The sequence below is a fragment of the Myxocyprinus asiaticus genome, chromosome 39 (genome assembly GCF_019703515.2).
Source record: "Myxocyprinus asiaticus isolate MX2 ecotype Aquarium Trade chromosome 39, UBuf_Myxa_2, whole genome shotgun sequence".
Classification (NCBI taxonomy): domain Eukaryota; kingdom Metazoa; phylum Chordata; class Actinopteri; order Cypriniformes; family Catostomidae; genus Myxocyprinus; species Myxocyprinus asiaticus.
The window spans coordinates 4,220,579-4,239,180 of record NC_059382.1 but is presented as its reverse complement, the minus strand read 5'-3'; the positions used below and the strand labels follow the sequence as shown (position 1 = coordinate 4,239,180).

The 18,602-nt window shown below is 38.6% G+C and overlaps 1 pseudogene; it reads left to right on the top strand.

Moving 5' to 3' along the window:
• LOC127429885 (glutamate receptor ionotropic, kainate 1-like) overlaps positions 1-7,056 on the top strand; it is a 48,541-nt pseudogene extending 41,485 nt beyond the window's left edge.
• The last annotated feature ends 11,546 nt before the right edge of the window (positions 7,057-18,602 follow it).

Here is an 18,602-nt window from a genome sequence, read left to right as displayed (position 1 = left end):
AGGATTTTATGATGAGAACTTTTACTAACTCTGACTATACAGTGTGATCAGTTGAATGCCACTTTGGTGAATAAAAGAACCAATTTCTTTCCATAAGAGCAAAATCTGTACATTATTCCCAACTTTTGTCCGCCAGTGTAATTAATAGCCTGAAAGACACAAGTCAAGCATCTTCAGCTGTTTGTGCAAGAAGAGGTCTTATTATGAATTAATTCATAATAATACTTATTAATTATGACCAATTAAGAGTAGTTCCCCTTATGTCCCCTGATGTTCCCTTGGTGAACAATGTTGGTAGGAGGGTGAACAGATACGTTTGACTTCCATCTGCTAAGATGCGAGTATTAATTTTCAACTTTCCAGATCATTATGCAAATGGTTGACTTATTTTGGGTAATTAGCAGCTGTTACAATGGAAAAGATACACAGTTAAATCTCCTTCTTGTTTTGAGTTTTTATCCATCCTTCATGCATTGCCGTTAAACCCCAAAGCGAAGAAAAGATTTTTAGTCTCCAAGAACTTGAATGGAAATACGATAACTATAATACATCAACTATCAAGTTTAATTTTGAACATTTTCATTTGGTAACTGTATTTACTGTTTGAATATTCCAGGATCAGAGTTGATGCCAAAGGCTTTGTCCACCAGGATCGTTGGAGGTATCTGGTGGTTCTTCACCCTCATCATCATCTCGTCCTACACAGCTAACCTGGCTGCCTTCCTCACTGTGGAGCGAATGGACTCCCCTATAGACTCAGCCGATGATCTGGCCAAACAAACTAAAATAGAGTATGGTGCCGTAAGGGACGGATCCACTATGACTTTCTTTAAGGTTAGATGACACAACATTGCACCTTTTCCATGCTATGTTTCTGACTGATTAGACTACTTTCTATATATTCTTGTATTTTACCATCAGATATACAGAATTCAAGCAAACCACAAGCTCCTTTTTCAACCTCTGTCTTCAGAAAATCTAATTGTGTAGAATTTCATTGTGAGAATTGCATTAAATTATCAATTTGGGTGTTTTCACACACTTTTGGTGTGGATTGAACATAAATTTGCTGTTGATGACTTGTAATTTTTATATTGTATATTGCATTTAAAGGGATAAATACGTAAGACAGTAAAGCAGACATCTTCGCCTGAATCATTACTCAACTACAGTAGTAAAAAGTTGCTAGTACCAAGCAATCAAACCAAGTGTGAAAACCTTTTTACCAGGAATGTCCCTTGATTGTTCTTGGTCTTTCCAGGAAGTATAAGCCAAAATTATGATTGTGCCAAACCGTTTTCATTGAAAGAATGGTTATATTTCAAAACGATGTCTCTGGAGACACAGTCTTTGTGTCTCGAAGTCATTGTCTCCACATACAGAATCTGTGCCTGTTTAAGAACCCTTTCATTATTGTTTGTTGGAATCTCTTTTGTTACGTCGTCCCATAGCAGTCTGGTTGTTTTGTGCTAAGTGTTTGAATCTACAGCATAAGAGTTTATTTGGCTTTTAACTAAGAGGTGCGCAGTTTGAGGGTTGAACGGAGAACAGCAGTTACACCTACAGATAGTAAGACCTGTGATTAAACACACACAGATTGGCAAGAAAGATTACAGGACTGAGATCTCTGCTAGTGGGAACTCCACATATACAGAACATATTAAAGCAGCTTACAGAGAGAGACAGAATGAGAGAGAATTTTGAGGACATCTGTCACATCACTGATTTAGAAAAGCATATAAGAATTTTATGTCAGCTATAAGCACAGGAAGTCCACTGTGAGCTTATTTACAGCTGTAACTTTTTTTAAAAAACCTCAAATTTCAAACGTAAAATTCGGAGAGATATTTCTATATTTTTTGAAAGACAAGATAGGTAAACCTAATTTCTTATAAAACAGATTTTGGTTCCTTAATCTGGTCCTGGATGCTGATTGGCCAGTTCAGGGTTCCACTCATGCTAAAATACACAATTTGGTAACAGCTAATTGAAAAACCTAGTTATCTAGATACTGTGTATACTGTATCACTGTGCAGCACCCATAGAGAACATGTTATTGTTTATGTGTCACCAGCGTTGGGTAGGTTACTTACCCAACAAATTACACAACTAAAATGTAATCAGTAATGTAATCTTTTAGATTACACTTTTTAGGTACAATAATCAGATTATTTGTTTTATTGCATATTGCATGTTTTGTGACATCTAATCATTAATTTAAAATGTTTTAAGTACCAATTAACACTCATTTAATAAAACATTAGTAAATATGAAATCAAACAGGAACTCGGTATTAGTCAGTCGCCGAGTAAAACAAAAGGTACTTGAAAAAGGAAAACAAAAGGGAAAAACAAACTCTTTGTTACCAAATATACTGTAGAAGATGATGATAACATGCATGTGTTTTTAATTTTGAGAGAATTTTTGTTATTTGGGGAAAAAAGGAATAGGGATTGGACTACTGTTTCATCCAACTTTGAAAACAACAATGATTAAAGGCCTCTAGATATGTTCTGGAGATGTACCTCCTCTTAAATATTCATGAGAAGGTGTGGCCTTAGCCTAGGACAGTTGCTTTTTCTACCATCCTGAAGCATGGGCCGAAGTGCATTTGCATGGTGCAAAAGAACAAATCTGCATCTTCTAATGAAAGGATGGCACTTAATGAATTTAAAGAACATTGGAATGAAAATGCTTAAATATATGCTTAATTAGATGCACAAAGTTGTAAAATCCTATAAAAGCTGATGCACTTATAGTATATCAATTGATCGCACATCAGTTGAATTCTTTTTATGTGCTGTCTGTGATCGTATTGCTGTTGCTGTCATTTTATAAAAGCAATAAACCACTTGAGGCTGTGTGTTACAGTGATTTTACCATGGTTAATGGGGTTTCAAGCACTCGGACTTTGCATCATACTGAAAAACACCCCTTAAACATGGTAAAATCATTGTAATGCACAGCAATTAGTGTCTAATCGTATTAATAAAGCCTTCTGTAGACTTTATCAAATATTGATTTCTGATTCCAGAAATCAAAGATCTCCACCTATGAGAAGATGTGGGCGTTCATGAGCAGTAGGAAGAACACAGCGCTGGTAAAGAACAACAGAGAAGGAATTCAGCGTGTGTTGACCACAGACTACGCTTTACTGATGGAGTCAACCAGCATTGAATACATCAGTCAGAGAAACTGTAACCTCACACAGATCGGTGGACTCATCGACTCAAAGGGCTACGGAGTCGGCACCCCCATCGGTACGTCGAGATAAAACAGATTTGTCCAAAAATGTGTAATACAGAAATGACATACTTCAGCTTTAATACAAGTGAAATGCAAGAAAACAGAAATTAAGAATCTGGTAAAAATGAAGGCATGTTTTCTGCTCTGAAGAAATATATAAAATTATATTTATTTATATGTATAAACGTACTAATAGCTATATTTACCTACAGTAATTTTTTACTAAAACATTTAAAATCTGATCTGTAAAATCCCATGCAGTGGCCTCCATAAACACTTTAGAGTCTTTTAAAAATGGACAATGAGCTGCTCTCCATAGACTTATACTGCACTATTGAAATGATTAAAATGCTGCATTTGTTGGAGGATTTGTTTAATTTTATTAGTTAAATTAAAACCTCTTCCATTTTGAAATATTCAGAAGTTAATTCCAAATCCTGGAAACCATTATAATATTTGCTCAGTTCATCTCTGCAATGTTCTCTCTCAGGTTCTCCATATCGAGACAAGGTCACCATCGCCATCCTGCAGTTACAGGAGGAAGGGAAGCTGCACATGATGAAGGAGAAATGGTGGAGAGGGAACGGCTGTCCAGAGGAGGACAGTAAAGAGGCCAGCGCTCTTGGTGTGGAGAACATTGGAGGAATCTTCATCGTACTGGCAGCCGGACTCGTCCTCTCCGTGTTTGTGGCCATCGGGGAGTTTATCTATAAGTCTAGGAAGAATCTGGACATCGAGGAGGTGAGCGTGGGACATTGTGAATGGCATAACAAGTACTGACAGTGGAAGAATCGATGTAGGACATTACAGAACTTCTTTTGCCCGTAAGGTGGTTATTATAAACGGATGACTTGAGAGTTTTTGCTTTTTGCTTTTTACTTTTGCTCCCCGACCCACCAAAACTCAGGCAAACGCTGAATGAACATTAGCTTTGGTGTGGCTGTGCTTTATGTGAGGGACAAAGTTGGACATTGAGCAGAAATTTCAAAAAGTCATCAACATTGCTTTTTTACATTTTTAATTTTTATGGTGATTTCTGATTCGAACGAGGAGTTGAAAGGTACCTGTATGTACGTTTGTTTGTTTTTTTGTCAGTGAAATATATAATATATTTCTGTAAGTTCTATAAGAAAGACAGGATGTTTGAAACCGTGTTGGGTGAGTTGTAGTACAACTGTTACTATATACTAAAGTAGTTTGTATTTAGATTTAAAAGACTTGAACATTTTTTACAGACATCTTTCTTCCTATTGGAAAAGTTCAGGTTCGATAAAAGTTAAGCTCAATCGATGGCGTTTGTGGCATAATGTTGATGACCACAAAAAATAATTTCCATATGCCCCTCCTTTTCTTTAAAAAAAAAAAAGAAGCAAAAATCTGTGTTCCAGTGAGGCACTTACAATGGAAGTGAATGGGGGCCAATTTGTAAACATTAAAAATTAAAAGTTTCAAAAGTATAGCCACAAGACATAAACAATATGCATGTTAACATTATTTTAGTGTGATAAAATCGCTTGCCTTTTCTGTGTAAAATTATATCCAATGCTACAACTTCGTTGCCATGACGACATACCACTGTAAACCCTGTAATCCCAGTAAATGACAATTTTAACAACTTTACAGCTCAAATAATACACAAATTTTAACTGAAGAATTAATGTAAGTGCTTTTAGAAAATTATAAGCTTCACATTTATGCCTTTAAACCCTGCAAAAATTGGCCCCCATTGACTTCCATTGTAAGTGCCTCACTGTAAACTTGATTTTTGCTTTTTTTAAAGAAAAGGAGGGACGAGTCAAATTACTTTTTGTGGTAATCACCATTATGCCACAAATGCTGTCGATTGAGCTTAACTTCTATCAAACACAGAATATTTCTTTAATTTATGATAAGACATGTCTGAGGGTTTTCTTAAAGGTGCAGTGTGTAATTTTAAAATGTTTTATTTTATCTAAAGACTTAAGACTGTTTGTAACGTTTGTCTTAAAGCAGTGTGTTACATGAACCCTCCTTTTTCAATAGTCAGTAAGTAGTGAGAACAAACATATGTTATAATGCAGATTTAAAGTGCAATGCAGCATAGTCTCATGACAACTTGTAATGATTTGTACAAGATGCTGGAATCATAATTTCAAGTTGATACAATACAGGCATCAAATTTAGCCTCCTACCCAACACTTTAAGAAAGGAAATTCTGTTAACAAATTTGATTACTCATTCCATATTTATTCATGCAATACAAACAACTGATAAATGTCAATAACGTGTAACATGGTTCCCTCATCTCGTTCCAAACACCAATGTTTTCTTTGTTCTGTGGTACACTAAGGTTATTTTCCTATTACAATCATGGTTGGTTTAGGCTTTGGTTTAGGGGTTAAGGACCAGGTATACATAGTTTTTCTGCATTCTGGATCAGATTGCGCCTAGTCGATAGCCTTCAAAGTATACTCTTTTGACCCCAACCGAATACGAACGCGTTCGACGCTTGCCCGCTATGACTGCTTTGTGATACTCTTTTAGTACATTCAACAACAGGCACTGACAATGCGCACAGACGAGGATTGGATGACATGCGGAGAGTGCATACAGACTGGGCTGATGACGAAATTTGCGTCGCGCATACTGTGCGCAGAGCGATCAGCAAAGTCATACTTTGGCATTTAGACTAATGAAAATCTTTACATGGTTCATTTGCTCATGTATTCTTCTCTAGGGAGTAAAAGTCGTACTTTTGTACAAGCAAACTTGTCTGATTTCACCATCTCGTACTATTATTATGACATGTCGTGAGATGGGGTTGTGCAGTTACTGTCAGCGTCACCTGTCCAAACCAGGCATAATGTGACAAGAGATTGTGCCTGGTTAGGGCAGTGTTATGGCTTTGTTTCGCTGCAAATTGTCGAAATCTGAGAGCATTTTTAATGCAATCACCCACTAGTGCAAGATTTAGTCTTTGTTTTGCATTGGCATAACTTCTACTGTTTGACACTTTTGAAATGCAGAAACACATTTTTGTCACGTTAAAATCATTTCTTTGTGATAAACATGTGAGAACAATACAGTATATGTGCTTTTCCTTTTTTATTACTTATTTGCCTCTTTATGGTCTAATCAGGGCTTTAATCTGTTTGCAGACGAAGTTTCTTTCACAAACGGACATTCAGTTTTTTCAGACTCATAGCTACTGCAGTGACTCATCTCACCTGTGAAACTAACATGGACTGTGAATCCAAATATTTTGTTATTGATCCACATTGGTGATGGACTTCTGCTGAGAAAATGTGACCAAATCACTGATTTCTATCAATATATTCAAGTGATTGAAACTACAGAAATGATAAAGCACTACTTCATACACCACTAGGTAACCACTGGACTGAAGTCTACATGTCAAGCACCTCCACTCAGGTTTGATAAAGTACTCTTCCTTGAGACCTCTGACAAAACAAGAGCACATGCTTTTCAGATGTCAGTGTTCCAGTACTCACAATTTACATATAATGATAAGCGCTGGCTTCAGGGTTCGGCCCATCAAAAGAATCTACAAATGCATAAGAGAACTGTGAAATGATATCATGTAAATCAGTCTTGACAAGCTACCGTGGAAGAACAAACTCAGAAGGAAAGGAGGATGTAGAACGCACCTTTTGCAAGCTTTGAGATGTGCTGCGATCTTCCTTTTGCACAATTGCCTGTCCCAGTGCATTGTTGCCAGCGAGAGAACTACTGGCATTATAACACAACAGTAACAGCATATCATCACACCAGTAAAGTTTTGCAGGACTAGTGATACATTGAAATAATAAAGTCTGTTAACACTTGTTTCCTCCATGTGTTTTTTTTTTTTTCACTTTATTAAAAATAATGCCCAACAAAACAACAAATGTTGACGGAGTATGACGACGTGAGCTTACAATGGGAAACTATTGAGGGAAAACACAACGATAAATGTTCTTTGTCTGCCACCATAGTGCTGCTGTGACTTCTTGGACTTCAAATGGGTCCTTGCATTCTCGATATTCGGTCTGATCAAGAAAATATCTGTGTAATTTTATGCATTTTCGGTACTTGCATTCTTGAGTGTTGGAATTGAACTTTGTCAGTGAACGATGATGTCGAACGAGTCCACGAGAACATAAAAACGCACAGGAATGCACATTGAGAAACAGCCTTAACATTTTACACCCATCCTTATTTTTTCTCGCACTGTTTCCTGCCCTTTTTAATTAGTTAATTTTACATATTTGACAGACAGTGATCCCTAAGCAAAAGTGTTTGTCACCCACCCTAAAATTTCACATTTCACCTTAAAGGTGCACTCAGTATCTGTTTGTCTGTGTCATCTTGGACTTACAGTGACACCTAGTGGTGTGGATGCAGCATCATTCAAAATCTATAGTTTTCAGTTACAGATGCCATTGTAAAAATTCACTATTCACAAACAGCCATGATTAATTTAATCCAAGAGTGAAAGTGTCCAATAACAAGACTAAGATTAACAAAATTAAGCGAGTAGTGTTCAGCTGGTCATGTGATTTTAAAATGGCAGCCCCCATGAGGCGCCTCTGCCCCATGTAGAATAAAACAGCTTTTATAATGTTAATGATATGACTAGAGTCCTCATCTCATGTGAGAGCTCATGATTATATATATACTGTATATGTCACGGTCCTATCACTCTGTCAGTCTGGGTTTTGGTCTGACAGGACCATGGCATCATCGTCCCATGTCTGTCTTGTGTTTCGTTGTCTGTCTTTACGTCAGTTTCGGTTGTATTCCCTGCCGTGTGCTCTTCGGTCCGTCTTGTTTCATGTCGGGAGCATGGTGTCTGGATCCTGTCTGGTTCGATTTCGGTCTGTGTCGGGATCCGGACACTCCATATCTGTCTGTTATTGACGTGGTTGCATTGCACTTATGTCATCTTGGCAGCATGCACTCGCGTCAATAGTTTGTCTGGCTCTCGCGAACGTGGGTGCGCCTTGCGTCACACTCTCATCACGTTGCGCGCCCAGGTCGCAAGCTCTCTTCATGTTGTGCTGAGGTGCGGTCACTTCAGTCTAAGGTGTCGGGTGTGTTTGTGGCCAAACTCTCGCACAGGTGTCCTGTCTTGTTTTTGTCACCTGTTGTATGCATCGCGTGGCGTTTGCCTCGCGATGTATGCTCAGGTTTTATTTAGTGTGAGAATGCGTGGCAGCACTTTGTTTGGTGTTGCTACGCATTCTCTCATTTTGTTTGTTGGTTGGCATGGGCATATATTGCCTTATTGTCTTGGTGATGTGCGCTCATGCCATTCGGGTGTTTTGTTGTCTTGTGAGAGCATGTGCCTTTGTTTTTGTATTGCCGCGTGTCTCTCTGTCTTACGTCATACCCCGCCTCCTTGTTTGCCAGTTATTAGTTTATTAGTCACACCTGCCCTGTCTTGTTAACCTGTTGATTTCTCTCCCTATTTTAGTCTCAGTGTTTGCTGTCCAGTGCCAGTTCGTCTTGTTTCCAGTCTTGTGTCTTGTGTTTCCGGTCGGTCTTGCTCCCAGTCCCAGTCCCAGTCCTAATCCTGTTCGGTTCGGTTTGGTTCGGTCCAGTCAGGTCGGTCCTGATTCCCTGTTACCCTCTGCCCCAGCCCTGAATTATAATTCCCCTACGGGTTAGTCTGTGTTTGTTTTTCCCCCTTGTGGGAGTTTTATGTTTGTATTAAATAAACCTTTATTTTTCACTCTGCGTTTGGGTCCTGAGCCTCTCTATTCCTGACAATCTATATATGTTTCAAGATTATTTTTCATTTCTTTAGGAGTAAAACTTTTTTAATAGGGAAAAAATTACTCTGTGCACCTTTAAATTTCCTCATTCTGAAAGATGGGAAAACTGGGGACCATTTTCCTAGTAGCCCACATACTGCTACAAATCTACCGGTCATCTTTTGGTGTGAGAATTTATGTAAGGGCCAGACATAACTGTACCATTAATAGACATTAATAAAATTCAGACCATTAATAGTCAAGTCATTTATATTTGTATATCGCTTTTAATAATACACATAGTTTCAAAGCAGCTTTCCAGAAAAATCATGCTGTAATGTCTTAAATGTCCCCATTGTGCAGTTTCATTGAAAAACGTTATTGAAAATTACGCCTTAAAATTATTTGTCTGTAGGCCCCTAGTGAGCAAGCCAAAGGCGAATGTGGCAGGGAACCCAAAACTCCATAAGATGTTAGTAAATGGAAAAAGCTCAGCTGGGGTAGCCAGTTCCCCTCTGGCAATATAGCATAAATACAATGCCAATAATAGTTATCTATGTGTAGTACAAGTCATATATTAACTGAGTAAACTGAGGACTTTTGGTGGGCAATGTTTTTAAACCTAAAGGATATTGATCGAACTGTAAGATTAATTAAGTGTCTTTGAAGTCCAACCTGAGTTGACTGTGGTAGCGTCCTTTTTCTAATAAACAGAAGTCAGAGTGTTAGGGCCAAAGTTAACTTTGATTTTCTGCATGCTTCTAATTTCAGCACAGTAAATGTTTTCGGAACGGCACGCAGAAAAACAAAGTATACCCTTGCCTTACAAACGGCCACACAATTTACTTTATCACAACACTTGAAAATTAAGTAATATTGGCCACTGTATCTCATCATTGCTTTTAATATTGATTCATTTAGTATATTGTTTTTGCCTTTGTATGGTACTAATTATTTTAGCTATTAGGAATTATGTTTTTAAAGCAGAAGTCTACTAACATTATAATGGTAAAGTGGGATGTACATTATCTGAAATAAATCCATTTAAACAAATATATTGATTAGTTGATGAGTTTTAAATACTTTGATAAGTTTGATGAGTTGATGAGTCTTCAACTAAATACGCTGATTAAATAAATGTTCATTACGCATTTTTGACATTAATTTTTTCAGTGCAGTCATACAATTTGATCAGTAGCGGTTTTAACCACCCTGCAATTGCGTGTGGCCCCGGACGTCGGGGGTGGGGGGCCCCGCCCCGGTAGGAAAGCTCCACAAAAACCACTTGAGGGATGACTTAATGTTCTGCATACACACGTGAATACGCTGTTGTCAGCGCTCTTAGACCGGTTCACGTTAGAAGTCCGCTGGGTTCGGGTCAGTTTTTCAAGTAGGACTTTGGGTTCGGGTTTGTGATTTATGAAAAAATATATAGGACTTCCAAACTTGTTTCACCCCTGAGTTAAAGGCCGTTCACACTGAACACGTTTTTGCGTGCGTCTGCTCTGATTTTACATTGTTTTCCTATGTACATACACGCTGGATGAACGTTCTTGACTGCTGCACCGTGTCTCGCTGTTTCTTCAGTGTCTCACGCAGGACCGGCACATTTTTAGACACTGTGTCAAGTTAAAAATAACTTCAGGTCTCAAAAACGCACGTCGAGACATCTGTGTTCTGTTTCATTCGTTGTGCTGTTTCTAGATTGTTTTTAGCGCAGGTGTCACAATGATTTAATGTTTTGAACAAGTTCAGGTTGCCAAGAGGGGACTGTTACAATGTTTAACATTATTCCAGATTGTTCTGCACCAAGCAAAGTTTCAGCGCTTGATAAACGGCAATGTTTTTTTCCCTTCTGCTCTAGTGTGCTGAGGGGCCTCCGTGCCTTGTATGTTTACTGTTGCTGTTACGAATGTTGCCTACGATGCTTACATAAAATACAGCCTTTTGCAACATGATGAACAATACACTGCAATATTAGAATATAAGCTCCAGGTGAAAGTAAAGTAAATAAGACAGAAATATATGACTATTTTATACAACAAATCCTCAAAGTAATAATAATAATACTGTATCACACTGTATTATAATGAAAAACTGGACAACAAAGAATAATTTTTGGGTTATAATAATAATAAATAACAATTGCATTCCAAAATGTTAGTGAGTGAAGTAGTAAAGTAAAAAAAAGTGTTTTGTAAAAATATATGTAGGTAAATATTGCTTTTTAATCACTGTATTGTTGAAAAAACTGGAAAACATGCATTAATCTTTTTGAACTAGAATTCTATTTCATTAAAAATGTTGAATGTACTTGGCTACAACGGCTGATAGGATGAATTTTAAATGATGATTTAAAATCAATTTTATGTAAAAAAAAATTCTAAATGGGGCCCCGGGGTGGTCGGCAGGGGTGGAGCTAGGGGGTGGCCAGGGATGCCGAGGAGGCCGACCAGGTGTGTACCCACTGGGGGGCGGTGCGCATCGGCGGCCGGGCGCGCGGAGGAGACCCGAGGGTATGGGTGACCTCCCTTAACAGAGAACAGGGGGACGCCACCACCCCTGCCTCGGCCTCAGCCTTCTTTTCAGTCGCTCTGGGCCTCTTGCCACCGCAGCCTTCATTAATGATCCTTCCGCAGGTTCACCTACGGAAACCATGTTATGACTTTTACTTCCTCTAGATAGTCAAGTTTGATCGTCTTCTCGGCGCTCCGCCAAGGCCCGCGAGGAGCCCCGGCGGGGCCGATCCGAGGACCTCACTAAACTATCCAATCGGTAGTAGCGACGGGCGGTGTGTACAAAGGGCAGGGACTTAATCAACACGAGCTTAAGACCCGTGCTTACTGGGAATTCCTCGTTGATGGGAAATAGTTGCAACCCCAAGTCCCGATCACAAGTGGGGTCCACCCATTATGGCGCATGTGCAGCCCCGGACATCTAAGGGCATCACAGACCTGTTATTGCTCCATCTCACGTGGCTGAAGTTGGACACCGACCGCACGGGGCCGCATAACTATTTAGCATGCCGGAGTCTCGTTCGTTATCGGAATTAACCAGACAAATCGCTCCACCAACTAAGAACGGCCATGCACCACCACCCACAGAATCAAGAAAGAGCTATCAATCTGTCAGTCCTTTCCGTGTCCGGGCCGGGTGAGGTTTCCCATGTTGAGTCAAATTAAGCCGCAGGCTCCACTCCTGGTGGTAACCTTCCGTCAATTTCTTTAAGTTTCAGCTTTGCAACCATACATCCCCCGGAACCCAAAGACTCGTGGTTTCCCACACACTGCCCGGTGGGTTATGGGAATAACGCAGCCGGATCACGGGTCGGCATCGTTTACGGTCGGAACTACGACGGTATCTGATTGTCTTTAAACCTCCGACTTTCGTTCTTGATTAATGAAAACATTTTTGGCAAATGCTTTCGTTTTTGTCCGTTGTGCCGTTTTGGTAATTTTTTGTCTTGGGCACAATTTAGTTTTTTAGAGGTGGAACCTCCTCTGTACAACCGCAACACACAGGAGACTTAACGTGTGCGCACATCAAGGTCGCCGCACCTCTCCGTCCCGGGTGTCACTGTTTCCACTCCGTTTTTGTATCCACGCGCCTCTGCTTTCCACGCGGCTCTGCCTCTGTTGGTCGGTTGCTTGGGGCCTCAGAAATCGTAAACCCGCTCCTGAATTTGATATCATAATTATTTGCAATTGTTTGTGACCGCACAGCAACAATAAAATCTTGTATTGTTAAAAAGGAATAGTTACTTGATTCTTATTTTCAGAATGGCTAAGAGGTTGGGCAGCATTAGGCTTCAAAGGGGTTTTCATTAATCTGCAGTTGTGATGATAGTCTGAGGGTTGTGTATTTTGATGAACTCTGGGATTGGTCTTAAAACTGCTTTCATTTTTGTTCACTGGAATGTAATCCTCTAACCCTGCCTGCTTAATCAAAACTCTGAGTTTTTAATCTAAGAAGGATTACAGGAGAATGACCTTGTGCTGCATTACAGCTGTTTCCTCCTGAAATCAGATCTTTGCATCATAGTGCTTGTGTTGGGTAGAATAATCAGACTCTCTTTTGTGTCTTTTTGCATGTGCATATTAGAGTGTATAACTTTTGTTAGGCTACTTATTTGAAAAAATGGTATTAACGGAATGAAATAATTTGAACTCAAAGCATTGCATGTCCATGTATTTCATTATTTGGTAAGTAAACTTGTAATAGGCAGAACAATGCACAGCTCTTATTTATCTTGAAATAAACCCCGATGCGATGCGTTACATTATCCCTTAAATATTTAGAGGAAATATCCCACTATTCAAACAACACTTTACAGTAAGGTTCCATTTGTTAACATAAGTACATTAGTTAACATAAATTACATTGAACAATACTTTTACAGCATTCATAAATCCTCAAATCATTAATGTTAATTTCAACATATACATTTTTAAAACCAAAAATTTTATGTTAACAATTAATACACTGGTCTCTGGAATACTAGATTCTGATTGGTCAATGGCGCCATCTAGCGGTGTGATATTTCCGAGTAATAACCGTACATCTGGGGATTATGACATATCGACCAAATTGTGAGTCATCTTTCCTACTTCTCGGATCACTGTGCGATCTGTACAAGTAAGCTAATCAAATTATTTCAATGCAAATCAATGTTTCATGTTCATTTATTTATTTATTTGGTTAGTAGCCTTGTAATAAGCCAGATAATGTACTGTCAGCCAGATGTAATCGCAGAATAAACTGAAGCCTGTACATTATCCCTTAGGCTACTTAATGCACTATGAACTAACAATGAACAGCTGCATTATTGTAAATTAACATGAGCAAAGATTAATAAATGCTCTAAAAATATATTGTTCATTGTTAGTTCATGATACCTAATACATTAAATAATGTTAATGAATGGCATCTTATTGTAAAGTGTTATCTTCAATTGTGTTATAAACTCCCAATACTGAAAATGTATACAAATAAAAGAAATTACAAGACATTTTTTATTAATCAGTTTTTGTTAACTGCATTTTACAAATACTACACATCTGAACTCAACACTGTATGTCTCTTATGATGATTTTAATGCAAGCAAACAAATTACATTATTATAAACGACTTTGAAATACATTATACAGACAAGACCTTCTGGACAAATTCCATGCTCATATTGTAAATGTTTTATTGAATATTTGCAGTGTCTTGCAGTAAAGACAATTTAGTGAAGCGCCTTATATTATCATTGCCTTTGTTGCCCTCTGCTGGTAAACCATTGCAAACAAATTTTGTACATTTTATCCTCTCAATAATCCTGTAAACCTCAACTTCTGAAACTTTTCTGAAATTAAATTGACCAAAATTACAGTTTTACTTAATCACGTACACTAAAACTAATCCTATAAGCAAAACTACACACACACACACACACACACAATTATTTTTGTTCTTCTGCGAATAACATGCATCATTGCAATTGCAATGGAGATGCCGTGTAAGGATGTTATCTTGCAGTCTTGACAGGAAGGCATAAGACAATTTGAGCATTAGGATATTTTGGCCATTTTATATTGTATTAGTTTACATGCAAACTTAAAAAAATTTTTTTAAAAAGATTTGTCCGATATTTATGACACATTTTCTCCAATGACATGCCTTTTCCCAAAACTTAACAAAAACAAATCTGCAATTTCAGGAATTGTTTGAAATTGTTTGATTGTTCTTTATCACCTGCACATGTACCTGCACATTGTTTTAAATAAATCCCGCAGTGTGTTGGAGGGTGTACAGGGTGTGTTTGATGAGAACATTATAGAATAAAGAGTTTTTTAAGGGTTTTATGTTTGCCTCTTTGAGTGTTAGTTTTCAGGAAATGCGCCTTAGTTTTGTGAAATAAAAGATGTTTCACTGTCACTTCAGCAGTCTTACAATATTACTGAAATATGATTGAATTATTGTGTTTAAACAGTGCTTTCACCTTGGGGTCACTGTGTCTTCAGTCTCTGCATTCGGGTCCTTATTCACAATTAACTGATTGTAGAGGACCAGAATGACATCTAATGTTGATAATACAAAATTAAGCACAGACAGCCACACACAATTTAGAGAATGAGATTTACTGCTGTCACATCTGTTCAGGACATACTTAGAAAAACATCAAAACAAATTATTAGGACTAAAGTCAGAGATACCTATTAATTCAATCTAAAAAACAGTAACACATTAAATCTCTCTTTATCACACACGGGTGGAAACATTATCACAATGAACAGAATTAAACTCATAAGTTCTATACATGCAAATAGAAATTAATTTATGACCTTTATTATCTGATAGTCACAGGCCTGTTACTTAAGTTAATTTAATTCAACAGCACCAGACCAGTTTTAATTTATTTCTAATCAGCAAATGTAGTTGTTGAACTGTGTGAACTTTAAATGAAATATGATAAAGATTTATTAAAATGAGATCTGCTCTCTCTACTTTGTTTAGTTTATAATGTGGATCATCTTTTAGAGCAGAGAGCAGCTTCACACCTGAATCTCCTGAGCAGCACAACCTTCATCTGTGACAGAAACACACAATACTTCAACCTGCAGAGAACAATGACACACTCTTCACTCTTATTAGAATGTAATTATAAAAGAAAACAATGCTACAATGAATAACAGGTCTTGTCTGATGTTACAGAAATCCATTATAAAAATGCTGAAAAAAAGACTTTTTAATGATAAACGTATATGAACAATACAGACAACAAGCCAAATATATATATACTGTACCTTTTAAGAATTAAATGAACTCTTATGAATATCTAATATTTTGTGCTGAGAAGTAGGGCTCTCAGTTGAACACACTAACACTTTATTGTGATTATTAAAAAAAAAAAAAAAAAAAAAAATGATATTAATTAATCATGCACCCTGCCCCTAAATTCCAAAATAAGGAGTTTTCGTAATCGCCTTACTCAGTCCAGTGGCGGTTCTGGCTTACTTGGTGCCCTAGGCGAGATCCGACGTAGCGCCCCCCTTAACTTCCCAACCCCTAGTTCTGAAAGTGTAAGTGGAGATTTAGAGTAAAAAGGGATTATCGATCTATTTCTCATCCACACCTATCATATCACTTCTAAAGACATACATTTAACCACTGGAGTCTTATGGATTACTTTATGCTGCCTTTGTGTGCTTTTTGGAGCTTCAAGGTTCTGGTCAACATTCACTTGCATTCTATGGACCTACAGAGCTGAGATATTCTTCTAAAAATCTTCATTTGCATTCTGCAAATGAAAGAAAGCCATGTTTCCGGAGTGGCATGAGGGTGAGTAAATGATGAGAGAATTTTCCTTTATGGGTATAACTAGACAATGAATATATAAATGAAGTAACTATCTATATATATATATATATATATATATATATATATATATATATATATATATATATATATATATATATATATTTGGCAAATTATATTAACATGTACATTATATATACAGAACTTAAATTGCACAATTAAATTATAGAGTCAATGTGACGACGAGGAGGGCGGGGCCGGGCCGTGACTACGCACACCATTCCGGCTAATCAGCCAAGGAGAGGGATAAGTGCAGCGGAATGCGGCAATTTGGGAAAGAGAGAGCCATATGCAGCTGCCGTGTGTATTTGTGTTTGTGTCTTTTTGTTTAAGTTCTTATTAAAATATTATTTTGGCAGTTCAGCCAGTTCCTGCCTCCTTCTTTCCCATCCTGAACCCTTGTTACATTGGTGCTGAAGCCAGGGAATGAGGAGGGATGCACTGTCGTGGAGTCCTCGCCACTGCCATCCACCCAAAGGAGCAGCCGTGGCCATCCGCCGGGGGACAGAGGAGTTGCTGCCGGTCACCTGGATGCGGAGGAACGCAGCCGTCTGCAAGGGGAGAAGGGGCTCGCTGCCAGCCGCCTGGAGTGGTCCACTGCCAGGTGTGGAGGAGTTCCCTTCTGACCGGCAAAACGCGGAGGGGCGTTCCATCCGCCAGGGGTCAGAGGACTACCTCCGGTCCGCGCGGGGAGGAGCGGCTGTCGTCCGCCAGAGGGTGGAGGAGTGATCGAGGACCAGGCGATGGCGGGTCTGGGAACTGACTATGAATGCCCGGCCCCCAATTGGAGAGGGATAAGTGCAGTGGAACGCGGCAGTTCGAGAGAGAGTTTTTGTGTCTTTTTGTTTAAGTTTCGATTAAAATATTACTTTGATTGTTCAGCCAGTTCCTGCCTCCTCCTTTCCCATTTCAAACTTGTTACAGTCAATAAATAAAGATAATGGCAGGATACTTACAGATTGCTGCTTCTGCTATTACACATAATTCCTAATTTCAAATGTAACCCTTCCCTCCTAGTTTTCATTGATGCAAAATCATCAATGACTTTGTCAAATCTGCCCAGCAATCACATGGTTGCTACTTATTTTCTCAAGACCACTGAGTCGATCCTGTGTCACAGTGTACCTATACTGTTGATTATGGTTATCTTATGTTTGATCAGAATGTAAGAATGCATTATGAACATCTATAATCTTAACTATTTAGAGCCTTTTGGGCTGAGTAGCCTGTTAGAAACAACTCGGGTCACCTTTCCCCCATCGCGATCTTGCGAGCTCTGTGCAGGGATGGGGTGGCATGATTTGGGGCACCTCTCTCCCATCGTGATCTTGCGAGCTCAAGGCGGGGGTGGGGTGGCACAATTTGGGACACCTTTCACCCATCGCAAGCCAGGGGCGGAATTCTCCCATTGCGATCTTGCGAGCTCTGTGCAGGGGCGATCGATCAGGTACCCTGTCGTGTCACCCCAGAGAGCGTTACCGCCCTAGGCGCCTGCCTATATCGCCTATGCCAGGATCCACTACTGACTCAGTCCCAGCTCATGTGTGACAATCAAAGAGATGATCTTACTTCATTTTCTCCAGTTCACATTGAAGATGCTCCAGTCCAGCAGAGAGCAGCTTCACTCCTGAATCTCCAAGTTTATTTCATGACAGATTCAGTTTATGTGCCCATTCACAAAGTTGAATTATTATGAATAAACACAGTTTACTGAAGTGAAATGTTTGGCAGATGTGGTAAGTTGCCTATTTGTGGCACAGATATGCCATTTCATTGAATAAAGTCAACTGTTTGTAAGCTGTTATAGTTTTTGATCAAAAAATTTAAACAAACATATAGTGTCTAAACAAGTATGACTTTGTTTCTTCTGTGGAACGCAAAAGAATGTTAGCCTCCTTCACCACTCACTTTCATTGTATGAAAAAAATATGCAATGAAAGTGAATAGTGATTTAGGCCAAGAGCGTAGGTTTGGTTTGAAAGTTACATATAGCAAGGATAATATTCAAAATGTTATTAAGAAAATGCAGGAAAATCAGTCTGCTCATATAACAAGTCTCATATTAAATATTAGCCAGTTTTTTAAGAATTTCTAAAGAATAAACCAATTAAGAACTGACCACTAGGGCTGCACAGTTAGGAGGAAAAATGTGATATACCATAAACTTGAATAATATGCAGCGATATGCAATGCGATAAGCCTAAGATTAATGGGTTAAAATAAAATGGTAGGGGAAGTGACCCAATTAAGCCCACCCAAATC